General features: G+C 41.6%; 1 long non-coding RNA gene across 4 annotated transcripts in view; it reads left to right on the top strand.

The window, feature by feature from the left end:
* LOC129532045 (uncharacterized) overlaps positions 1-9,553 on the top strand; it is a 28,171-nt gene extending 18,618 nt beyond the window's left edge. For 2 of the 4 annotated variants that reach the window (XR_008677638.1, XR_008677635.2), the window contains exons 3-5: positions 1,650-1,780; positions 6,853-6,937; positions 7,492-9,553. This is a non-coding gene — a long non-coding RNA (uncharacterized lncRNA). The remainder of the gene's footprint in view (positions 1-1,649; positions 1,781-6,852; positions 6,938-7,491) is intronic. The other 2 variants (XR_008677637.1, XR_008677636.1) reach the window with 1 other exon arrangement.
* The last annotated feature ends 17,370 nt before the right edge of the window (positions 9,554-26,923 follow it).

The following is a 26,923-nucleotide window of genomic DNA, read 5'->3' on the forward strand; positions in this document are numbered from 1 at the left end:
CGACCAGGGCAGCCAGACATGGACAAGGCCAGCAACGTAGGGTGGAAATGGTAGCTCATATAACACTTGTGTAAGGATCTGAAATTATAAATCAAGCTAACAGATTGTTAAATTAAAGACGTTTTATCCTTCTCTATACTGTCATAAAACAAAAACATGAAATTCATAGAAAGCTATGCTTTTTAAGATTGGAAGTTAGCAAAATATCAAAGACTGCATGTCATAATGATTGTGTTGTGTTTGGGTATTCTGTTGCTGAGCCATCAATATGTGGGCAAGTCGTAAAACAAGTATAAATAACGAATAAAATGTTTTATTTCATTCATAAAAATTACTTTCTGGCTGGGTGCGGTGGCTCATGCCTGTAATCCCAGCACTTTGGGAGGCTGAGGTGGATGGATCACGAGGTCAGGAGATGGAGACCATCCTGGCTAACATGGTGAAATCCCGCCTCTACTAAAAATACAAAAAATTAGCTGGGTGTGGTGGCGCTCACCTGTAGTCCCTGCTACTCGGGAGGCTGAGGCAGGAGAATCGTTTGAACCTGGGAGGTGGAGGTTGCAGTGAGCTGAGATGGCGACATTGCACTCCAGCCTGGATGACAGAGCAAGACTCTGTTTCAAAAAAAAAAAAAAAAAATTATTTTCTTGCCTTCACTTCAGTAAAAATCACTACATTATTTTAAAATTTTTTACATAATTTATATATTCCATTGACTCTAACAATCCAAAGGATTATAAAGCAAAACTTAATGGCATTTTAAGTGTACAAAATTTGAATTTTCTTCTTCAAAAATATACATTGAATGAAGATTAAAATCTAAAATTATTGTAGGAGAATGGCGTGAACCCGGGAGGCAGAGCTTGCAGTGAGCCAAGATCATGGCACTGCACTCCAGCCTGGGCAACAGAGCAAGACTCCATCAAAAAAAAAAAAAAATCTAAAATTATTTTAATTAGTTTTTGAAAAATATTTTTCTTCTAAAATATCTGTGATAACTTATTACAATTAAAAGGCAAAGTTTTAATTAGTGGCTATCAGAATTTTCAATGAAAATTATTTGTGCAAAGATAAAATTTTAAATTTGTTTTTGTTAATTAAATCTTACTAAATAATAAAAATGATACTATTTGCAATCCTAGCAATCACAGTCCTTGTTGCCAATATGAAGAAAGGGAATCTCATGCTTCACACCTGTTGTGTTTAGATATATATGTGTACAAAATACTATATATATAGAAATGGTATTAATCCTTTTTTTTTTTTTTAGATGTAATTTAGCTCTTGTCACCCAGGCTGCAGTGCAGTTGTGTGACCTTGGCTCACTGCAACCTCCACCTACCAGGTTCAAGCAGTTCTTCCACCTTGGCCTGCCCAGTAGCTGGGATTACAAGCGTGTGCCACCATGCCCGGCTAATTTTTGTATTTTTAGTGGAGAAGGGGTTTCGCCATGTTTGCCAGGCTGGTCTCAAACTCCTGACCTCAGGTGATCCACCAGCCTTGGCCTCCCAAAGTTCTGGGATTACAGGCTTGACACCGCACCTGGCCATGGTATAAATCTTATAGAGAGAATAATGTATGTGTGTATATATAAAATATTGTTTGTACAGAAATTATTTTAATCCTTATAAATATTCCTATCTAAAAAGATCTCCAGATTCAAGAATTTGAATCCAGGCAAAGAAGCAAGAAAACAGACATGCAACCCAACCAAGAGATTGTGCTTGAGCGTGCAAGAACTGATTGAACGCATACCCGCCATGAGACAGGGTTTGACCAGGTAATCAATGTCTTTCTTCTCATCGAAGCACCTCTGTCTCCCGGTTCTCCACCCCAGAGCCACATACCCCTTTAGCCTCGGCCACAGCACAGCATACACACTGCCCTAGTGTTGGGACATGATCACCTTTTGTTTTGAGGATGTCGAGTAAGAGGTGAGGATTTTTTTTCCAGGAAGCCAAATAGTTTCAGTCACAACAGTTGTTGTTTAGGATACAGATCCCACTGTACCAGGGCCAGGCACACCCAATCCCCAAGTGAGCATCGGCTTTGACAACATTCAAAAATCACTTATTTATAAAGCAAACAAAACAAAACAAAAATTCCATGAATAAAATTTAAAAGCAAAAATACATCTGCAACAGACACGACAAACCAAAGATTCAAATCATAGTGCCACTAGTGTGTGGAAAAAAAAAAAAAAAACACAAGGTTTTCAGAATTATCCCTAAAGGAAAATTGAAAGATAATTACACCAAGCAACTGACAAAAGAAAAACTATAGATGGCCCCAAAAAAGTCATTCAAACTTATTAGTAGCACTTGGCTTCCAGGGAAAGGGCCTGGATGGATTTCCTGGCAGGTGGCAGGCCTAGTGTTTGCAAGTTTAGGAGAAACAGGAATGGGAGTCCATGAGGGAGGGGGATTGGGAGGAGAGCCAAGGCCCCGAAGATCCACTTTCAGGAAGCCATGTGGGGTCATCACCATCGCTGTCACAGAGAGATCCAGGAGGTGATGGACCTGCAGATTCACCTTGGGAGTCAGGAGATGCAGGAAAAGAGAGGCTGTGCTTTGCTTTGGACGAGGGCATTTTGTTATGTGAGAGGAGGACAGAGGATAACTATTACCCCTGTTGCTCTGTGGGCCCATTTTGTGCCAACCTCTGTGCAGGGCACCTTCAGGGGCACCTGTCTGAAACCCGACAGTCTTTTTTCTCATTTGCCAGTGACCTCTGAAAGAGCTGACTCTGTAAAATGATGGCTTTGCCAAATGCAGATTCCATGATCATTCAATAATCAGGGATTTGAAGCTGTTTTAAGTAACCATTTCTTCTACTAGCACAAAAATTAAAATCACCAGCTTTTGCTTAGGTTATTAAACTGGATGTCTAAAACATCATTTCTTCTTTCATAAAATACACAGCTAAAAATTTTCTGTTACCATGATTAACAAACTAGCAGTAAGCATTTAACTAGAAGTTCAGGACCAATGGCCAGTGAGGCTAAAATTAACTTGTTTTTATTTGCCATTAACTGTGCGAAACATCTTTCTATTTAACAATAGACTTCATAAGTCATTATTGGGAGTAAATATGACAAGAGCCAAGCCTTGGAAGCCAACCAAGGCTGCGGTAGGCTTGCCACCATATTGTAGGTTTATGTATTAAATGATAGAAGCCCAGATACAAGTTATAACACTTCTCTAATCCATCCTTTCCATAGCCACATTCTCATTAGAATACTATGCTAAAGTAAGTGGCACTAATTTTATTCCAGATTTAACTAATCTGAAATAATTGCAATGCTCCATTTTTTTTTTTCAATAAAGAGACTATTCTCCATCAATCCAGTGGATTCTTGCACTCTGCTACTCTCCTGGGTCTCCCACCCATGAATAACCATCTACTTCCTGGATGAGCTCACCCAAGGTGTTAACCACCAGCTGCCTTGAAGAGTTTCTCCACAGCATAATTTCTGCATCTGAAAATGTATCTGATTTTGCAAAATGAGCACTATCTAAAAGCACCAGGAAGAGTGCAAATTTGTACCCTTCTTGAGTCTGGAATAGCAGCCCCTGGAGAGACTTGATTCTAAAATGCCTCAGGGGACACCTAACTCCTGCCAAGGTCATTGTCCTCTGCCTCCTGTGAGCTTCACAGATAAGAGTGTCAGGGTCCTTTGGCCGTTCTAAGACATGCAGACACCAAGGCCTTAGGAAAGCCAACTTTCATCTCTTTCTTGATCTTCTCTAACGACCCATCCCAAGGTTTTGTCGCTAATATCATTGTTGCCATTTTGCATTGTGCTTTCTGCCACTGAACTAGAATGAACAAAGCATTTTCATGAAAAAGTTGACACAGTATACATAGCCAGACCACTAATACACCTGGATAAATCAATAACTTTAAATTTATAAATTTTATTAAAATTTTATTTGAAAACAACCAGGAGATGCTGCTTCACCTTGGGTCACCCTGCTGGTGCTCATGCGTGGCTGTACTTGAACAGTTAGTCTGAATTCACACCACACCTAACACTTCCATGTTCTAAGGGTTAAAGATAATAAGCCTAAGCGTGCTGGGACATAGTCGGTGCTTGCCAAGTGTCTGTTTAGTGTTAATTATTGTGTTCACCTAGACTATTTGGGGGTTTTCGTTTGTTTGTTTGTTTGTTTTTACCAAGTCTCGCTCTGTCGCCCAGGCTGGAGTGCAGTGGCACGATGTCGGCCTCCCTAGTAGCTGGGATTACAGGTACATGCCACCACCCCCCAGCTAATTTGTGTATTTTTAGTAGAGATGGGGTTTCATCATATTGGCCAGGCTGGTCTTGAACTCCTGACAAGTGATCCACCTGCCTCGGCCTCCCTAAGTGCTGGGATTACAGGCGTGAGCCACTGTGCCTAGCCAACCACTTGGTTTTTATGACGCTGTCTGAAGCAGAATACATTTGTGAGCTCTTAAAATGCTAACTGATCTTCCACATTATCCCATGACTCACTCCCAGCCTCAGGCTTCTGGCAGGAAGGGCCGGTTTGGCTGGAGAGAGGACTTGGCTTTGGCACTAGACTCTGCAGTGGGGCAAGGCAGATGCTGGGGGAACTTACAGAGATGCTGAGTCCAGTGGGAGCCACCATGTTCAAGGGATGCACAAAAACACCCAGACACGGCTCAGGAATTCCAAGGCCAGATGGGGCAGGGGGCACGGATGTGGGACGGAAATGGTCAGACATCAGGCAGGAAGTTAACACTGGTCTGGGTGGAGGGAGGACAGCACAGAGATTTGTTAGACTTGGGTCCCTGGGATGGAGACACCAAGCCCCAGTGAGACAGGGCCACTGGACCCATTGCAGGGATGGAAACAAGGACAAAGGCCAAGGTCTAGGCAGAATTACCTGTACCTGCTCAAAGGCTCAGAAACAAGAGGAGATTTATTTCTAATGAACCACCTAGTCAGAGTTGGGCTGGTTGCAGAGGGGAAACCTTGCCAAGCCTCTCGGGGTTGGGCTGGTTTAAGCATTCGTCCAAGAAAGAAAGGGAGAAATAAATGTCCTTGTGGCCCCACCTAAATGAAGAAGAGGGCCTTTAAGGCTGGGCTACATTTGAGGTGAGAACTGACATAGAGAATTACGATTAAGACCAGGTGCAGTGACTTACCCCTGTAATCCTAGCACTCTGGGAGGCCGAGGTGGGCAGATCACGAGGTCAGGAGTTCGAGACCAGCCTGACTAACATGGTGAAACACTGTCTCTACTAAAAATACAAAAATTAGCCAGACATGGTGGTGCACGCCTGTAATCCCAGCTACTCAGGAGGCTAAGGCAGGAGAATTGCATGAACCAAAGAGGCAGAGGTTGCAGTGAGCCGAGATCACACCACTGCACTCCAGGCTGGGTGACAGAGAGATACTCCACCTCAAAAAAAAAAGAAAAAGAAAAAGAAAATTACAATTAATATAAAGGCATTCCACCCAGGCTATAAAATCATTTAATTTGAACCAACGCGATTGTAAAAACCACTATTGTAAAAACTGGGGTAAAGATGTAACATTAAACACTGGATTTCTCTCCAAACTGGATGGCTTTTGAAATCAGATTTCTAGTAGACATGTGAATAAGTACATACAGCAAGAGAATATAACCACAAGGAGACTTTTGTTTAAAAAACTCTTACTTCAGATTCTCACTTCTTAAATCATGGCTAACAGTTCCTACTACTGTTAGAAAAAGCTGTAAGCCTTTGAAATTCGTCAAAATAGAAAACAAAGGATTACTGTGTGTTCTTTCTGGGGATGTTCATTAACAATCTCTGAGCTATTTTACAACTCTTTAATTAGAAAACGGATACAAATTAGTTTTGCCCAGATAGATGCAAATTTGTTGTATCTGGTGGAATGCAATTATTAGCGACCCATTTTGCATCTACAGTTCACTACTGAACAACCTGGGGTTAGGGACACTGACCCTCTCCCCAGTTGAAAAATCCACGTATAACTTTTGACTCCCACAAAGCTTAACTACTAATAGTCTACTGTTGACTGGAAGCCTTACCAAGAGCATGAACAGTTGATTAACACATATTTTGTATTTTACATGTATTATGTACTGGATTCTTCCAATAAGGTAAGCTGGAGAAAAGAAAAGTCATTATTAAGAAAATTGTATGGAAGAGAAAATACATTTACAGTGCCGTACTGTGTATATTGATACCATAAGCTTACTTTGTCTGTTTACAAGGTAAATCAGCTGTCTGAAACAGCAGGCAGCTGCAGCTGCAGACCTCAGTCTATGGTACATACCGAGCAATTCAACTTCTTCTTGTAAAGTCATGACTGATCTCTGCTTCTTGGGAGCACTTCCAGCATTCCTAGTGGCCCTTCATATGGGTCCCATGGTGTTATTCAAGGTTTATGGTATTGCACTAACCACAGTGTAAACTCCACGAGCACCACAAGAGATCGCTTTTTACTGTGATGTGCAATTTACTGCGGAGACGAACTGCTCACAGGGAGATAAGTGTCATATGGCATTTTAAGCAGATACTGGCAACACTTGAGCTCACCTCAATAGCAACAGGAGGTGGCTACAAGCCTATCACGGTGCTACAGCAAGGGTTGCAGTTAATTTCATGCAGTTATGACTTCATGCTGCATCATTACATTTGTTCACCTTTTTCTCAACTGTGAATGGTGCCATATACAATCTGTGCTTGTGTGTGTATGTTTTGATAAATTTTAACTTTCTGTAAAGGATTTGTGTATACTTTATGGTAGTAAATGGTATAATAGACTAGTATCTACATATGCTTTATGTATTCATGACATACCTAACTTTTTCTTAATTTTTTCTATATTTGTAGGCTATGCCATTCATCTGCAAGTTTTTCAAATTATCAAAAATCTCCAAAAAATGTTTCCAACATGTTTACCGGAAAAAAATTATGTGTAAGTGGACCTGTGCAGTTTAAACGCATGTTGTTCAAGGGTCAACTGTATCTGGAGAATCATCGCTTTTTTTTTTTTCTTTTTTTGAGACAAAGTCTCGCTCTGTCACCCAGGCTGGAGTGCAGTGGCATGATCTTGGCTCACTGCAACCTTTGACTCTCTAATCAAGCGATTCTCCTGCCTTAGCCTTTCAAGTAGCTGGGACTCCAGGCGTGTGCTACCAGGCTTGGCTAATTTTTGTATTTTTAGAAGAGACGGGGTTTCACCGTATTGGCCAGGCTGGTCTCAAACTCCTGGCCTCAAGTGATCCTCCCACCTCAGCCTCCCAAAGTGCTGAGATTACAGGCGTGAGCCACGGCACCCAGCTGGAGAATCATTTCTGCATCTCTTTTCTGCCTTTATGCCTGTGGTACTTTGAATTCTCCTTGGAGCAAGTTGTGACATCTTACTGGTTCTCTTATTCGTTAATGGGTTAAAGAAAATCCTTGACATGTGTTTATTTTATATTAGCGTGAGAATTATGATTAAACTCTCTTTTAAATATTCTCTTTTAGCACAACAGAGCATTCAATCCATTGAAAAGATGCAAGGCACTGTGTATGTGTCCTAGAACATAAACAAAGTCAAAAGAGGCAGCCTTTGTGACAGAAGAACTGAACTGTTGATTGAAGACTGGGCTCCCGTCCCGGGGCTGGCAGTGGCCGTGCAGGCAGCCGTGGGCAAGTCTGCGCCCCTCTCTGACTCTGTTACCCCTCTGGGGGAATGAAGGTGAATTATCATAGCCCTGACTCCTGTGGTTCCACACTATCAAATCCAACTATATTTATCTTTGAATGTGTGGCTTACAATCTAATACAAATGTAACATCCTGTCTTATCCTAAAGGATGAATCCAAAACATCAAAATTGAGTTAAAATACAGTTTCCTAAATAAAGAGCAAAAATGTCTGTTTACCCATGACTAAACATGAGTGCAGGGCACTCCCCAACAGCCAGATTCCGGTCTTGTCCCTCTTTGAGGGACAGCTACTCCAGCAGCTGAGGACTGCCAGGAACTTTAGTGGGACTTTGATCACTTATGAAGGGAATGTAAGGAGGAGAGGCATGGCTGCAGGACTGCACAGGCAGAGCCTGGCTGCAACTGAAGTCAGGTACAATGTACCCCAGAGAGATTTTTACTTTTATTTTTATTTTTTTATTTTTATTTTTTATTTTTGAGACGGAGTCTAGCTCTGTCGCCAGGCTGGAGTGCGATCTTGGCTCACTGCAACCTCCGCCTCCCAGGTTTAAGCGATTCTCCTGCCTCAGCCTCCCAAGTAGCTGGGATTACTGGCATGCGGCTCCATGCCCAGCTAATTTGTATTTTTAGTAGAGGTGGGATTTCACCATGTTGGCCAGGATGGTCTTGATCTCCTGACCTCGTGATCTGCCCATCTCAGCCTCCCAAACCCAAGGAGATTTTAATGAAATTATCCTACAGTAGAAAGAACAACCATCCCTACCCCAGAATTATCATTAGTCAATCAAACAATCAACAAATGTGGCAGTTCTTGCAAATTTTAATTTGAAAAAAAAAGGAGAGATCACTAAATTGACAAGCTAAAGTCCATCAGTTTTGAATTTATGCATATGTATATATGAGTATATAAACATATATTCAGATATATATATATTTCTGTACTGCAGTGAGATGTTCTAAATGTCTATGAAATTTTAAAAAGTTATTCATTTGCAAATCTTTGTTGAGTATTTATAGGCCTAGATTTAACTGAGCAAGGAGGGGAGTGGGTGAAAAAGCAAAGGACATGAACAGACACTTCTCAAAAGAAGACATACCATGTGGCCAACAAACATATGAAGAAAAGCTCAACATCACTGATCTTTAGAGAAATGCAAACAAAACCACAGTGAGATACCACCTCACACCAGTCAGAATGACTGTTACTAAAAAGTCAAAAAACAACAGATGCCGGTGAGGTTATATAATGGGGAAAAAATGAACGCTTTTACACTGTTGGTGGGAGAGTAAATTAGTTCAACCATCGTGGAAGACAGTGTGGTGATTCCTCAAGGAATCAGAAATATAATTTGACCCAGCAATCCCATTACCAGGTACATACTCAAAGGAATATAAATCATTCTATTATAAAGATATATGCACACATATATTCGTTGCAGCACTATTCACAATACCAAAGACATGGAATCAACCTAAATGCCCATCAGTGATAGACTGCATAAAGAAAATGTGGTACATATGCACCATGGAATACTATGCAGCCATAAAAAAGAACGAGATCGTGTCCTTTGCAGGAACATGAATGGAGCTAGAAGCTGTTATCCTCAGCAAACTAACACAGGGACAGAAAACCAAACACCACATGTTCTTACTTATAAGTGGGTGCTGAACGACGAGAACATGGACACATGTGGGGAACAACACACTCTGGGGCCTGTCAGAGGTGGAGCAGTTTCAGGGAAGAGAGAGCATCAGGAAGAATAGCCAATGGATGCTGGCTTAATACCTGGGTGTTGGGTTGACCTGTGCAGCAAACCACCATGGCACACGTTTTCCTATGTAAGAAACATTCACATCCTGTACATGTACCCTGAACTTAAAATAAAAATTGAAGAAAAAAATAAATAAATAAATATCCTTTAAAAAAAAGTTATTCATGTGCAAATCTTTATTGAGTATTTATAGGCCTAGATTTAACTGGGCAAGGAGGAGAGTGGGTGAAAGAGCCATCATCGGCGGCCCACAGCTTCAGAACAAGTTGACTGCTGTCTCTCAGACAGGTTTAGAGAGACTTAAAGAAGTATCTGCAAGTCCAACCACCCTCCCCGAGAGTGGAATGGAGAAGAACGGATGTTCCAGCTTCCCTCCTCTGTTGGTCAAAACTCACTCACCAGAGCCTTGATGCCCCAGAATTTTGGGACTGGGGATGCACGGCACCGGTGGGGTGTCACCACTAGGTGACAACAGGGAGGCCCAGAGGCAAGAGATAAGAAATATGAGGCATGAGTGTGAGATGGGGAGGGCATGTGAGGCAGGACACTGCCAGGTCCTGTCCTGGAGCCACACGAAGGACTAAGCAGTCACCACAGTGGGTCCCTGATAGCAAGGGGCACAGCAGCCACTTGGTCTCCTCATTGCCAGGGCCACAGTGCTCAGAAAGCCAGGCAAGCGCTCAGCTGTGGGAGGTGCATAAACCAGTCCCAAACACACAGTAAAGTGCCTGTAACCTTTACATATAATTCTATCTTGGCGTCATCATTTGCTAGCTTCCTTTTTTCTCCAAGAGAAAAATGTCCAATCATTTGCATATTTATGGTTCAAATAAGATGATTAGATTTTTTTATTCCTCTCACTTGGCTTCATGAATCAACATGAAATACATTTTGAAACAGCTCTTTAAGGAAAGTCACACTTGCAGGAGATTAACTAAGTTAGGAAAAATCACTTTATCTTGGAAAGTTCACTGTCATAAGTTTCAATTGCCCCTAAGGCCATTAAAATCCTGGTCCTAGAACCTGTGTATTTTATGGCCTGCTTCCTGTTAATGGGTGCTAAGGCTTCCATAAAGAAGAAGTCTGTAACTAAAGGAATGCTAACCAGCAGATAAGGCTCATTTTAGTGTCTGGGGGAGCGCATATTTCCATTTCAATGGCTGTAAGATCCGGAGTTCTCTTTCCAAGTTATTTTTGACATGAATCTACAGCTGTAGCCAGGGGAAGCCTGGCCTTGACTTTGAAGACAGTCCCCTTTAGCAACATTTTCCCACTTCTTTTGATGCTGTTTTGGTCCTTTATGGCAGGCGTCATACTTAAAATTCTCTTCGTTGACTCCAAAATATGTTGAAGGGCAAACGTTAGGTTTCTGGCACATGTTCATTATTATTCCCATGACAAACAAAAAGTGCTTTGTACCCAGCAGTGCTCTGTTTGATAATTACCCAAAGGAAATGAAATCAGTATGTGTAAAGATGTCTGCACCCCCATGTGCATTGCAGCATTATTCACAATAGCCAAGACATGGAAACCATGTAAGTGTCATCAACAGACAAACGGATAAAGAATAAAGAAATTGTTTTTTTGTTGTGGGTTTTTTTTTTTTTTTTTGAGATGGAGTCTCGCTCTGTCGCCCAGGCTGGAGTGCAGTGGCACTATCTCTGCTCACTGCAACCTCTGCTTCCCAGATTCAACTGATTCTTCTGCCTCAGCCTCCCAAGTAGCTGGGATTACAGGCATACGCCACCACACCTGGCTAATTTTTTTGTTTTTTTAATAGAGTCGGGGTTTTGCTGGTCTTGAACTCCTGAACTCGTGATCAGTCTGCCTCAGTCTCCTAAAGTGCTGGGATTACAGGCATGAGCCACCATGCCCGGCCATGAAATTGTTATCCAGTGTTGCACTGCATAACGGTGTTTGGGTCAACAACAAACTACATATCCAATGGAGGTCCCTTAAGATTATAATACGGTATTTTTATTGTACCTTTTCTATGTTTAGTTGCATAAATACATACGATTGTGTCACAATTGCCTACAGTATTGAGTACAGTCACACACTGCACAGGTGTATACCAGGGTATGCCATCTAGGTTTGCGTAAGGGCACCCTATGATGCTCCCACAACAAAATTGCCTAAGGATGCATTTCTTAGAACATATCCCATTTGTTAAGTGATGGATGAGTGTGCAATAGAGTATTACTCAGCCCTTAAAAAGAAGATCCTTCTATTTTTGGCAATATGGATGAACCTGGCAGACATTATGCTAAGTGGAATAAATCAGAGAAAGAAAAATACTACACGATCTCACTTATACGTAAACTTTTTAAAAGTAGAATACATAGAGAATAAATCAGGTAGGAGGAAGAGAAAAGGAAATGAGGAGATGCAGGTCAAAGATTTTGAAGGTACAGATAGGTAGAATCAATTAGTCGAGAAAGCTAAGGTATAACATAAACACTATAGTTACAATATTGTATTGTATACTGGATGTTTACTTGAGGTGCTCTTATCACCCACACATACAAAAAAATGGGTAACTAGGAGGGATGATAGATACGTTAATTTTCTTGACTACAGTAATTATTTCACTATGTATATCAAAAATCTTGTTGTACACTCTCCCCTCCAACACACACACACATATATATATACACACACACAACAAAAATGAACATTTTTAAAGTACTTTGTTCATTTTTTTTCAGACAGCGTCTCTCTCTGTCACCCAGGCTGGAGTGCAGTGGCACCATCATAGCTCACTGCAGCCTCAAACTCCTAAGCTCACGTGATCCTCCCACCTCAGCCTCCTGAGTAGCTAGGACTACCAGCACATGCCACAATGCCCGACTAGTGTTTTTTTTTTTGCAGAGATGTGGTCTTGCTATGTTGCCCAGGTTGATCTTGAACTATTAAAGAGCTATACAAGGTAAATGGTCTAAGGTAACACCACCCTGGAAGCAAAATTATGAGCACAGTAATGATCTTTTACAGAATTTTTCATTTTGTTTTGACCACCATTCACTACATCAGCTGCCAAGGCTTCCTCCCACACACTTCATTCCCAGTCATTGCTGGGGTTCCCCAGGGAAGCCTCCTGGAGACCATGCTCAGATTCTAGTTTCCCATGGTGATTTGCAACTAAGTGTGCATTGGGCAAATGATGCCTAGATTCAAGCTGAAGCTCCATGTTTCCATCCCCAAGTAAAACTACAGTCTTTGCACATTTTTCTTTCCTTGCCCTAAGATCCTTTTTTGCATGAAGGGGTGGGAAATGGACATCTTTACAATGGATTCTCAGCGGCTCTCCCGGCATTGGCTGCTAGGCTTGCTGACTCTTGACCAAGGTCTGGGTGGGTTGTGATTCCTTTGAGACATCCCAGCAGCTGGGGAGTCCCCTTGCATAGGCCACAGTCCAAACAGAAGGTAGGCTCCTTGTCACAGAGCTCAGCTCCACCCTATTGGAAAGGGACTCATGCTTGGAGTGGCCTGAGTCACACTGTTGTGGTCAACAGGTCTGAGGCTCCCTGGGAGAGGACTGAGTCTTGGGAGAACCAGGAGGTTCAGCCCCCAGCCTTTGTCTGCACCTGGAGTGACCAACTCAGATATAGATGGCTTCATTGGAGTATTAGTTCATTTTCATGCTGTTGATAAAGACATACCCAAGACTGGGTGATTTATACATTAAAAGAGGTTTAATGAACTCACAGTTCCACGTGGCTGGGAAGGCCTCACAATTATGGCGGAAGGCAAAAGACATGTCTTACATGGGAGCAGACAAGAAAGAATGAGAATCAAGTGAAAGGGGTTTCCCCTCATAAAACAATCAGATCTCGTGAGACTTATTCACTACCTCAAGAACAGTATGGAGGAAACTGACCCCGTGATTCCGTTATCTCCCACTGAGTCCCTCCCACAACATGTGGGAATTATGAGAGCTACAATTCAAGATGAGATTTGGGTGGGGACACAGACAAATCATATTAACTGGTGACTGCTAGCGCAGCTTTAAGAAATAATATCAATTCTACACACTCTTTTGGAAAATAGAAAAAAAGGAAACATTCTCCAACTCATTTTATGAGGCCTGTATTACCAAAACCAGACAAATATATTATGAGAAATGGAAACTATAGACATATATCCTTCATGAACATAGGCATAATTTTTTTAAGCAAATCATATCAAGGGATAAATAACCAGAAAACTACATAAGAAAACCCAATGATTGGGCTTATCCCAAAAATGCAAAGTTGGGTTAACATTTTACAATCAATCAATATAATGTACCATTAACAAAATAAAGGAGCACAACCATATGACAATTTGAATAGATGCAAAAAGCACTTAATAAAATTCATAATTTGTTAAAACCCTCTTTACAAATTAGGAATGGAAGAGTCCCTCTCCAAGCTGAAAAAGGGCATCTATGAAAAAAATACAGCTAGTGTTATAATTCCTGTGAAAGACTGGATCTTTTCCCCTTACACAGTGGGATTGAGGCAAGAACTTTCCCTTCTGTCACTTCTGTTGAACATGGTACTAGAATTTCTAACCAATGCAATAATTTAAAAACGGAAATAAAAGTATATGGCTTGGAAAGGAAGAAGTTAAACTTTTGTTTGCAGATCATGCATGGAGAAATTCCAAAGAATCAAATAACAAAGGTACTAGAATGACTAAGTGAATTTAGGAAGATCATTGGATAAAAGACCGCTATATGAAAATAAATTATATTTCTATATGCCAGTAAATAACTGGAAAATAAATTTAAAAAAATTTTTTTCTCTTTTTTTTAAAGACAGGGTCTCACTGTGTCACCCAGCCTAGAGCGTGGTGGCTTGATCTTGGCTCACTGCAACCTCCACCTTCCAGGCTCAAGCTACTCTCCTACCTCAGGCTTCTGAGTAGCTGGGACTACAGGCACGCATCACCACGCCTAGCTATGAAAAATAAGGTTTTAAACAAAAACAACACCATTACAGCACCAAAAAAAAAAAAAAACACGAAATATGTGAGATAAATTTAACAAACTGTAAGATTTTTCTAATGTTCTTTGTTGAAAATTACAAAATTTAAAATTTGTAAAATGACAAAATGGGAGTAATTAAAGAAGACATATAAATAGATATGTAAAGTTAATGTGTTAGGTAATTTGATATGGGTAAAATGTCAATTTTTCCCAAATTAATCTATAGACTCAGTGCAATTCCAGTCAAAATTCTAACCGCCATTTTTATAGAAATGTACAAGCTGATTCTACAATGTATTTGAAAGTGCAAAGGGCGTAGAATGATACTGAAAGAGAGGAACACGGTGCAGGAAAACACTGACTGATTTCAACAGGTGTACTCATCAACGGTGTGGCATTGGCATAAGGTTAGACATATGGATAAACAGAATGGAATAGAGCGCCCAGATATAGACCAATACATATGTGGTGAATTGGTTTTCAACAAAGGTGCTGGGATAACCCAATGGGGGGAAAGATAGTCTTTTCAACATATGGTACTTGAACAACTGTGTATTGATTTGGGGGGAGGAAAGTGGACCTCAACTCAGGCCACACGAACACTGGACCACAAAACATACAAACCATAAAAGAAAATGTTAATAAACTAGCCTCCATCAACATTAAAATTTTCCGCTCTGAGAAAAAGATGCTTTTAAGAAAATTGAAAGGGAAACTGCAGAGTAAAAGAAAATAATTACTAAACATTTCTGACTAGAGATTTGTATTGAAAGATAAAGTCTTACAAATCAGTAATAAAATAAGACACCTATTTTTAATGGGAAAAATATCTGAATAGACTGGGACCTCAGAAAGAAAATATATGAATGGATTCAAAATTTATGAAGTTGCTTATTATCATTATTCACCAGGAAAATGTGAATTAAAACCACCATAAAATACCACTCCACATCCGCTGAAATACCTAAAAATTCAAAAGACTGGTAATACGAAATCTTGGAGAGGAAGTAGAGCGCGGGTAGGGTTGTAAAATGACTAATCTCTTTGGAAAACTGTTCAGCAATTTCTTACGAAGTCAAACATATATCTACCTTATGCCCCCACAATTATACTCCTAGATATTTAACCAAGATAAATGAAAGCATATATTCCCAAAAAGACATATACAAGACTGTTTAGAGTACTTTTTGTTTGTTTGTTTGTTTGTTTGTTTGTTTGTTTGTTTGTTTGTTTTGAGACAGAGTCTAGTTCTGTTGCCCAGGCTGGAGTGCAGTGGTGCAATCTCAGCTCACTGAAACCTCCGCCTCCCAAGTTCAAGCTATTCTCGTGCCTCAGCCTCTTGAGTAGCTGGGATTACAGGCACACACCACCATGCCTGGCTAATTTTTTGTAATTTTAATAGAGATGGGGTTTCACCATGTTGCCCAGGCTGGTCTTGAACTCCTAAGCTCAGGCAATCTGCCCTCCTTGGCTTCCCAAAGTGCTAGGATTAGAGGCATGAGGCACCCAAACTTGGCCTGTTTATAGTACTTTTATTCATAATAGCCAAAACAGAAAAACAGAAAACAATCCAAATATCCATTACCAAGAGAACTGGGGGAAAAAAAGAGCTGTAATGCATTCATATGATGAACGCTACATAGCAATAAAGAAAGACAAACTACCGATTCATACAACAACATGAATAAATCTGAGAAACGTGTAGAACCCAGACACAAAAGGTACATATGGTATGATTCATTTACATGCAGTTGGAGAACGGACATCGAATCCAGTTACAGAAATCGGAGCCGTAGTGACCTCAAACTGGTGGAGGATTGACCAGGAGGGAACAGGAGAACTTCTGGGGTGACTAAAATATTTTACATCTTGATTTGGGTATTGGTTTTACATTTGTCCAAACTCATCAAACCGAACACATAGGATCTGAGCATTAAGTTACATGTAAATTTTTCCAGAAGATACTAAGCTATATTTTGGAGGATGTAAAAGTCAAAATGAGGAAAAGAATTCATCACAAAATGAGGGCAGTGGGTGTGCTGGAAAGGTGGTTGGAGCTGTGATCCAGAAAGGACACAGCTGGAGTCCCAGACCATTCTCATTCTCAATCTTGGACAGGATTGTTGGTTTCATAATTATTAGTTAAAACATGTATTCATGCTTTATGCTGTTTTCTGTATGTGTGTTATATTTCACAATTTTAAAATAATTTTAAAAATATAACAGCAAGATTCTGGTTCTTAGAAGTTTTCTTTCTATCCCAACAACTCAGACTGTAGCTAGATTGCTCTACATCCTTCATCTTTCCTTATTCCTTTCATCCATCCTCCTATACATTTCCCTTTTTTTATTTTTAACTTTTACTTTAGGTTCAGGTGTACACATGAAGGTTTGTTACATAGGCAAATAAATGTCACTGGGGTTTTTTGTACAGATTGTTTCATCACCCAGGTATTAACTCCAATACCCAATAGTTACCTTTTTTGCTCCTCACCCTCCTCCCACCCTCTACCCTCAAGTAGAACTTGGTGTCTGTTGTTCCCTTCTTTGTGTTCATTAGTTTTCATCATTTAGTTCTCACTTATAAGTGAGAACATGCAGTATTTGGTTTTCTGTTCCTGCATTAGTTTGCTAAAGATAATGGCCTCCAAGCTCCATCCTTGTTCCCACAAAAAGCATAACCTCATTCGTTTTTTATGGTTGCATAGTATTCCATGGTGTATATGTACTACATTTTCTTTATCCAATCTGTTATTGATGCGCATTTAGGTTGATTCTATGTCTTTGCTATTGTGAATACTGCTGCAACGAACATTCGTGTGCATGTGTCGTAATGGCAGAATGTTTATATTCCTCTGGGTGTATACCCAGTAATGAGATCACTGGGTTGAATAGTAGTTTTAGCTCTTTGAGGAATCACCATACTGCTTTCCACAATGGTTGAATTAATTTACACTCCCACCAACAGTGTATAAGTGTTTCCTTTTCTCTGCAACCTCACCAGCACCTGGTATTTGACTTTTTAGTACTAGCCATTCTGACTGGTGTGAGATGATATCTCATTGTGGTTTTGATTTGCATTTCTCCAAAGATCAGTGCTATTGAGCTTTTTTTCATATGCTTGTTGGCCGCATGTATGTCTTCTTAGGAAAAGTGTTTGTTCATGTCCTTTGCCCACTTTTTAATGGGGTTGTTTGTTTTTCTCTTGTAAATTTAAGTTCCTTTATAGATGCTGGATATTAGACCTTTGTGTCAGATGCAGTTTGCAAATATTTTCTCCTGTTATATAGCTTGTCTGTTTACTCTATTGATGGTGTCTTTTGCTGTCTAGAAGCTCTTAATTAGATCCTATTTGTCCGTTTTTGCGTTTGTCATGATTGCTTTTGCTGTCTTCATCATGGGACCTTTGCCCATTTCTATGTCTAGGATGGTATTGCCTAGGTTGTCTTCCAGGGTTTTTATAGTTTTAGGTTTTACATTTAAGTCTTTAATCTATCTCGAGTTAATTGTTGTATATAATGTAAGACAAAGGTCCAGCTTCAATCTTCTGCACATTGCTAGCCGGTTATCCCAGCACTATTTAGTGAATAGGGAGTCTTTCCCCATTGCTTGTTTTTGTCAGCTTTGCCAAAAATCAGATGGTCATAGGTGTGCAGCCTTATTTCTGGGCTCTCTATTCTGCTGTATTGGTCTATGTGTTTGTTTTTGTACCAATACCATGCTGCTTTGGTTACTGTAGCCTTGTAGTATACTTTGAAGTCAGGTAATGTGATGCCTCTAGCTTTGTTGTTTCTCCTTAGGATTGCCTTGGCTATTCAGGCTCTTTATTTTGGTTTCATATGAATTTTAAAATAGTTTTTTCTAGTTCTGTGAAGAATTATAGTTTGATAGGAATAGCATTGAATCTGTAAATTGTTTGGGGCAATATGGCCATTTTAATGATATTGATTCTTTCTATCCATGAGCATGGGATGCTTTTCCATTTGTGTCTTCTCTGATTTCTTTGAGCAGTGTTTTGTAATTTTCATTGTAGAGATCCTTCTCCTCCCTGGTTAACTGTATTCCTAGGTATTTTCTTCTTTTTGTGGCAATTGTGAATGGGACTGCCTTCCTGATTTGGGTCTCAGCTTGGCTGTTGTTGATGTATAGAAATGCTAGTGACTTTTGTACATTGATTTGTATCCTCAAACTGTGCTGAAGTTGTTTAACAGCTGAAGGAGCTTTTGGGCCCATCCTGTAGATTTCTTTACAATATGGCGGATTAGCTCTTTTTGTGTCTTACTATCCAACACCCTTAGGGTTTTAGATTTTCATCAAAGAGTTTATCACAGTATTTTTTCTTTTTCTTTTTCTTTTATTTTTTCCAGGACGGAGTTTCGCTCTTGTTGCCCAGGCTGGAGTGCAATGGCATGATCTCAGCTCACCGCAACCTCTACCTCCAGGGTTCAAGTGATTCTCCTGCCTCAGGCTCCCGAGTAACTGGGACTACAGGCATGTAGTGGCAACATGCCTGGCTAATTTTGTATTTTTTGGTAGAGACAGGGTTTCTCCATGTCGGTCAGGCTGGTCTTGAACTCCTGACCTCAGGTGATCTGCCCGCCTCTGCCTCCCAAAGTGCTGAGATTACAGGCGTGAGCCACTGTGCCCAGCCACAGTATTTTCTTAAACAAAGACAGATCCCTTCCTAAGAATAATTTTGGTACTAGTCATAAGCTAATAAAATTTACACCTCCTTACATACACAGAGGACAATAGATAGATAGATAGATAGATAGATAGATAGATAGATAGATAGATAGATAGATGATAGAGAGATACATTCCTTAAGCACATTGCATGTTCAGGATTTCAAAATAATAGGATCCTAATCATTTTACTTTCTGTGAGCCAGAAGCTTCCAGTTTCTATGGGGATGTACAACCTTCAGCCATACCTGACTTGTTCTGAGATCCCTTATAATTGGACTACGACATTTGATTTCAAATCCCCCATACACAGCCAAGTGAATAGCCCATCATTTTGACAATGCATTTTATGAGGAAACTCAAAGGGCTATGCATTCGGATTGCATATCAAACACATTCAAGGGATGTTAAATATTTAGAAAATGGGAGTGCAACTTAGCCTGCTTCAGAGCTCACTCAGGGTGGGTGCCGGCATCAGCAGCATTCATCTGAGTCCATTTAGAGGGCAGATGCCTGGAAATCCCAGAAGGGTCCAGGTTTAAAACTTGCTTCTGAACATAATTCCACATCATAAAGCCTGTTACTGAAACAGCGAGACTCCAATATACTTAGTTTTATATTTAGCCTATTTTAGGAAGCAAAGTATGAGGAATCATGAGCACCGGGTCTACTGATGTGCCTTCCATTTCTGTAGAAAATGTGTTCATCTGTATGACTTTGTCATTGGGGGATTAAAACAAAGATAAGAGAAAGCACACAGCTCAGGTCTGAGGCATCTGCAGTAGGCATCTGCAAGGCCTCCCAAGGCTGTGCTGGACCTGTTGAGGAATGTGCTCAGGAGCTCCATGCCCGATTTCAGGAGTCATTCTGGCACAAAAGACCTTCCTGGTGTTAATCTGCCATTCCCTACAGACCTTTCTCTAAAGCTCAGGGAAGGGTGAAGCCCCATAAGGACCAATTCAGGAGAAATCAGTTTTGCCATCAGCACACACGGCTGAAAGCTGTTGCAGTGGTTTGTCCTGTCCACGTGGGAACCCAGCTGGATACACAGCAGAGTGAATGCCCGTCGTTTCAACAATGCATTTTACAATGGACCTCTGGGGCTTCCCGTTGTTCAGAGACACCAACAAAGAGAACGAACGGAGCTGCTCTGTCTCATCCTTAAGGATGGAGCCGACAAGGAACCAAGCTCTAGAACCATGTCAAGGAGGGCATCGTGATGGTGTTCAATCTCCCATTTGTTTGTGAGACTCGAACCATCAATGCACCTGGTTCTTTTGCAATACCCTCAACGTGGCCAAAGCTAAAAACAATAATAATAACAGCAGCAGCAACATACTTCCTTCAACCAGGCACAGTCCTCCATGACTGTCCCATCCCGCAGGTGAGAGGCAGCTTTCAAAAACCTAGTTCTGAGGGGTGAGTCCTGCCTATATAAAGGGCAATGCTGCTTCTGGCATGTCAGGCTCCATGCCATGCTCCTCACATGTATTATGACCTTTGCCATGGGCAGAATGGTGTCCCCTCAAAATTCCTAATCCCCAGGACCTCAGAATGCAGCTGTATTTGGAGACAGGTCCTTTAAAGAGGTAACTAAGTTAAAATGAGGTCATAGGGGTGGGCCCTAGTCCAATATGACTGGCGTACTTATAAAAAGAGAAGCTTAGGATGAAGACACAGTGGGGGTTGTGTGAAGACATTGGAACAAGATGGCTATCTAGGTAGGGGGCAGTGGCTCATTCCTGTAATTCCAGCACTTTTGGAGGCTGAGGCAGGTGGGTCACTTGCGCCCAGGAGCTCGAGACCAGCCTGGGCAACATAGTAAAATGCTGTCTCTATAAAAAAATACAAAAATTAGTTGGGCATGATGGCACCTCTGTAGTTCCAGCTACTTGGGAGGCTGAGGCAGGAGGATCAATTGAGCCCGCAAGGTGGAGGCTGTCATGAGCCGAGATCACATTACTGCACTCCAGCCTGGGGTGACAGAGTGAGATCCTGTCCCCCGCTAAAAAAAATGAAGGCCATCTATAGTATAAGCCAAGGAGTGAAGCCTTAGAAGAAAGCAGCCTGCCAGCACCTTGATCTCAGACTCCTAGTTATGAACTAGATTTTGTTATAAAATAAATTTCTGTTGTTTAGGCCACCTAGTCTGTAGTACTTTGTTACGGCAGCCCTAACAAACTAATACAATGTTTAATTATTTAATGAATGTATTTAATTATTGGATGGGAAATCCTATGAAGGTAGGATTATTATTATTATCCCATTTTCCCAAAGAGGATGTTAATACCCGTGGCCACAGAGGTGGGGAATCAGGTGATGGGGAACCCCAAAATCAGCCTCCACACCAGAACTCTTAACTACCATGCCATACCGTGTACAATCAGACAAGGTTTTTGGCTGCCCGAAATAGACATGGACACTGGCTGATTTAAGCAGAAAAGCCATTTACAGAAGAGCACTGGGAAGTGCTGGGAGAGCTGGAGAGGAGCAGCTGGTGGGCAGACCTGCAACCGACAGCCAGAATCTTCCTGATAGGATGGGCCTGCCACCGCCACGGAGCCTAGGACCCTGAACATCCTCAAGAGCGCCACCCTCACTGCCTGGGAAGAGCATCCAGATGGTCCTTCTGCATCTCAACTCAAAGCCCAGCCTGGTCCTTCTGGTTGGAGGAGCCTTCATCACAACCCCAAGTACTGGCTCCAAGGGGAAGAGAAAGCAGGCAGGGGTTCGGGTGGTTGAAAGCCACCCCATTTGCGGGGGTTCAGCTTCTCTAGTGGGAGGTGGGTTTGTTCTCCCAAAAATACTCATAAGATGGGATATTCTGCAAATATAGGGTGGAGACTCCAATGCTGGAGAGTCAAAGGAAACCAGCCTTGGATACCTTCTGCATGCTGCAGCCATAGAGCAAGCTGATTCGGAACGATTTCAATCAGGACGGGCAAGGAAACTTAGTCTTTGGTGAGCCCAGGACAGAAGGGAAATGGGGAGGCTATGAGGGCTCCCTTCCATCCTGAAATGGGCTCTCAGAAGAAGAAGGTCATGGTTGTGTATTCCCAGGAGCCAGACAGCCCTGATGCCGGAAGTCTCAGGAAGGCAGATTCCAGTCACACATGGCGACCGCTGCCTCTTACGTGCCCAGGCCGAAAGCGATCGCGAGACCTCTTGCTTCTGCAGGGCTGAACGCAGAGGCTGGTCAGGAAGGTGGGAAAAGGGAATCAACATCAGATGGCGTTGGCCACAGGGGACCTCCAAGAATTCTACGAACATGTGATCTTAAAAGCTATCCTTTCTTTCTGAGAGAAGAGCAGGAAACTGAATTACAATGTGCTGGAACCCTACTCTGTGTAGACACCGTTTTGGGCAAAATAAAGGGTTCCAGATAGTAAAAGGCATAGTCCCTATAATTGAAAAGATGACAAACACACATACCAAAAGTTGAATAATTAAAATTCTCAGGAACAGTTACAGGTAATAACTGGGTGCCTGCCACAGAGCAGCTCAGGAATAGTTGCTAGGTAAGTCTTAAAGACAAAATTGCTATTTAAATGATACTGAATTGTAGACAAACTCCCACAGACATCTTGAAAACATATTTTCCAGCATATGAGTAATTAGGACCAATTTGTAAGGTGGTGAGTTTTGCTAAATCTTGGTGACATCACTTGTTATTAATACCTTAATAAATTATTACATTTATGTTTACTTGGACCCAGTGTTGGGTTTGTTTGTTTATTTATTTTTTTTAAGACAGAGGCTCGCTCTGTCCCCAGGCTGGAGTGCGGTGGCACCATCTCAGTTCACTGCAACCTCTGCCTCCTGGGCTTAAGCGATTCTCCTGCCTCAGCCTCCCAAGTAGCTAGGACTACAGGTGTGCACCACCATGCCCAGCTAATTTTTTTGTATTTTTGGTAGAGATGGGGTTTCACCATGTTGGCCAGGATGGTCTTGATCTCTTGACCTCGTGATCCGTCCACCTCGGCCTACCAAAGTGCTGTGATTACAGGTGTGATTCACTGCACCTGCCCTTTTTGTTTATTTTTAACCTACACTGCACAAAGGGCATATAGATTATCCAATTTGTGTATTGCAACAATAAAAACTAAATTCTAGGTTTTCTTTTTAGCTTCTTAGGAGACATTTCCTGTGCTTAGCTGGTACTACTCACCACAGATGAGCATGCATGCACAGGGTAATATTGACCTAAGAAAATAGAACTGGGCAGCACGATTTGTTGGGAACACACAGAGACACAAGTCTAAAAATAAAGACCATTAGGTTGTGAGCTCATTTCGCATTATCTTCTCATTACTTTCTCTATCAGCACTAAATAATTTAGTTTTATAAAGTACATTGAAACTATTATACAAATATAAATCTTGTCATAAGCTACTTCCTTTATCTCTGCTTAAAGGTTTCCATTTCCAATCAGACCTCAAGTGCCTTTCCCAGAACTGCCTCTTTCACTTTATAGAGAAAGGAAAGAGCTAGAAGTGTTTTTAGAAAACAAGTGACATCATGCAGGAGCTCCCCTGAGTCACACGTGACCAGATGATGCACACAGGTGTGACACAGACCCAAGGGGGTTGCCTGGGCACAGGAGAAAAAAGCCCCTGGCTGCTGGCTGTTGCTCTAACCCTTCTCCCCCATCCAATAATGTCAAACGAATGCAAGTGAGCAAGGATTCCATCGAGGACATAGCAGCTCGAATCGTTTTAAGGTAAATTATTCACCAACTTTGGTGCTTCACGTTTTGCCAATAACAAATTACTTGGAGTACTACACCAACCATGTAGAAAACACCATGCATAGCAACACTCAACTGAGCAGAGCTGGCACAAACTGTACAATAAAATAACCCCATCGTTTTAAGTAACACAACTCCACCCACCCCCAAAAAAGATGTTGGCATTTATTTTGCACGCCGACGACATACCCAAAACTTAAGTCCCCCTCTCCTAGGAGATTTGTTGAGAAAACTCATTATTTCTTACCAAGTAAAGTGCTGAAAAGCACTCAGTTGTGTTGGATCACGTTTTCCTAGCCAAAAACTGGGATTAATTTGCTACATGCAGTCAAAAACTGACTAAATATTTAAATTCAAGATGGTTCTGTAAATTTCAGGAGCTTTGTGGCTGTACTGTAGCACAGAGGCCATGCTGCGCAGCTGAAGGCGGGGCCAAAGTGGACAATTAGGAAAGGGAAAAGTTCTGGAAAGGGGAAGAGGAACTCAAGGGGTCGTCCTATATGTGTGTTCGTATGCGTCTTGGTGCCTCGTGAGTCAGCCATTGGATGCATCCATCAGCCTTCACTTGCTATGAACTAACAACAGGCATCCCTCTCCTCATTCTCAGGTTTCACTCATCTATTTGGGTCTATTATAGCTAGATCCTCTCTTGCAGAAAATTCATACGCATCTATTCTTGGATACTTGTTTTAAACATTGGAACCACACGAAACACAATAGAACCGAACCTATTATTCTGTAGCAAAGCCAACAACCAAACAACCTTTCACCCAAGTTACCCTAGTCCTGCGAAGTAAGGGGGACTCTCACCACTTTCTCCTAGCAATTTATAAACAGAACTTTGCAAAAGCATTGCTAAGAAGTAAATATTTGGAAGGCATGTTTGGAGATAAAAATATTTCATTAATAAATATTTGGGGAATAGAAAGTGTTTCTGTAAATGATACCAAGATGAGCAATTTCTACATCAAGGGGAAAAACATTTTTAGTTAGTAATAAATGGCCACTCTATTTTAATTCTGTTTTTTTTTTTTGTTTTGCTTTGTTTTCTTTTTTTTTTTTGAAATCCAAACTTACTCAGCAAAGTTGAAGAAATTCCAAAATCTTAGGAAACTAAAATATCTTGCAAAAGTTGAACTTTTGTGAAGCAAAACAAATGGATGTGGACAACTGAAAGACCGAGGAGAGTTCAAGAAGATGGAGGTATTTCTGAATGATCTCTGTAGAGAAGGTGGCCAAAGGAAACATCACACACGCGCACACACACACACATACAAATGTGGTTATGTTTGTTTGTTTGTTTGTTAAGACGGGGTCTCGCTCTGTCACCCAGGCTGGAGTGCAGTGGCTCAATCTCAGCTCACCGCAACCTCCGCCTCCCAGATTCAAGGGATTCTGCTGCCTCAGCCTCCCGAGTAGCTGGGATTATAGGCATGCGCCATCACACCTGGCTACTGGCTACTAATCGTTGCTTTTTTGTTTGTTTGTTTGTTTTGGAGAGACAGGGTTTTTGCCATGTTGGCCAGGCTGGTCTCGAGCTCCTGACCTCAAGTGATCCACCTGCCTCGGCCTCCCAAAGTGCTGGGATTACAGGCATGAGCCACCGTGCCCGATGCCCATGTTTCGTTTTATACTTTTAAAAAATGTGTTTAAATGTTTAAATAAGCAAATTATTTGGAAGTTGCCTTGTGCATTCTGATGTGGCTTTGTAGCACATTAAGAGTCTTGACATTAGGCCATCATTCATTTCCTCTTTCATTCTGCCAACATTGATTCCGTGTCGGGCATGTGGGAGACGGCGCAGACACAAAGGCAAACAATCCCAAACACAGGCTTTGCCCTCCTTGTACTTTGAGACAAAGGAAGCAGAAATGAGCCCGGGATCACAGTCTGCGCTGAGCAGCATGGAGCAAACAGGACCTTCTCAGTGACAGAGGGACTTGGGCTGACCAACCATCTTGGCTTCCCTGGGACTGTCCCAGCTCAGCACTGAAAATCTCATGCCCATGAAAACCCCGCAGGCCTGGGCAGATGGGAACCTTGGTCACTCTTGCAGAAACTTGAGTCAGGTAAGGTTGGTAAACAGACAAATGGAAGTGGGGTATGGAGGTGGGTGACATATTGGATCTGGGCCTGAGATGTGAATCAAGGATCATTAGCACATAGATGATCATTAACTGTGGGCGTGAGGATGAGGTCCCCTAGGGAGACAGTGTTGATTTCCTCCCTTATCATGCAGAGCAAGCAGAACTCCCCTTTCCCAGGGAGGATTTTCGCTTTGAACCCCGGCTGATGCTAACATATCCCCCCTCACTTCCTTTCTGGTTCTCATGTACCTGGTACTATGTGTTTGCCTTTAATTCTTTCCCTCTGTCATCATGTCATGGGTCTGACTTGTAAGCAGCCTATTATTGGATTTTTGTTTTTAAATTCAATTTGCTTCCTTTTACTTATTGAATTAACCCATTTATACCCATCAACATTGTTTCTCTTCAGTTTTGCTTCTGTAATTGTTTCCTCTCTGCTGTGTTTGGTTTTGTTTGAGTGAGGTCTTTTTTTCCCCCCTTTTATTTTCCTGTATAGACTTTAGTACTGATTTGTGAGGTAAATATTCTTTTAATCTAACAATTATTACACGAAAAAAATTGTTTTGAAACAGGGTCTCATTCTATTGCCCGGGCTGGAGTGCGGTGGCATGATCTCAGCTCACTGCAGACTTGCCTCCCAGGCTCAGGCGATCCTCCCACCTCAGCCTTCTGAGTAGCTGGGACTGCAGGCACACATCGCCATGCCCACCTAATTTTTGTATTTTTTAGAGAGACAGGGTTTTGCTACGTTGCTCAAACTGGTCTCAAACTCCTGAGCTCGAGTGATCCTCTTGCCACGGCCACCCAAAGTGTGCTGGGATTACAGGCATGAGCCACTGTGCTTGGCCTACATGAAAATATTTTAAGACGTACTTTTTTTTTTTTTTTTTTTTTTTGAGGAAGAGTCTCACTCTGTCACCCAGGCTGGAGTGCAGTGGCGTGATCTCGGCTCACTGCAGCCTCTGCCTCCCAGATTCAAGCAATT

The sequence above is a fragment of the Gorilla gorilla genome, chromosome 11 (assembly GCF_029281585.2).
Source record: "Gorilla gorilla gorilla isolate KB3781 chromosome 11, NHGRI_mGorGor1-v2.1_pri, whole genome shotgun sequence".
Lineage (NCBI taxonomy): Eukaryota > Metazoa > Chordata > Mammalia > Primates > Hominidae > Gorilla > Gorilla gorilla.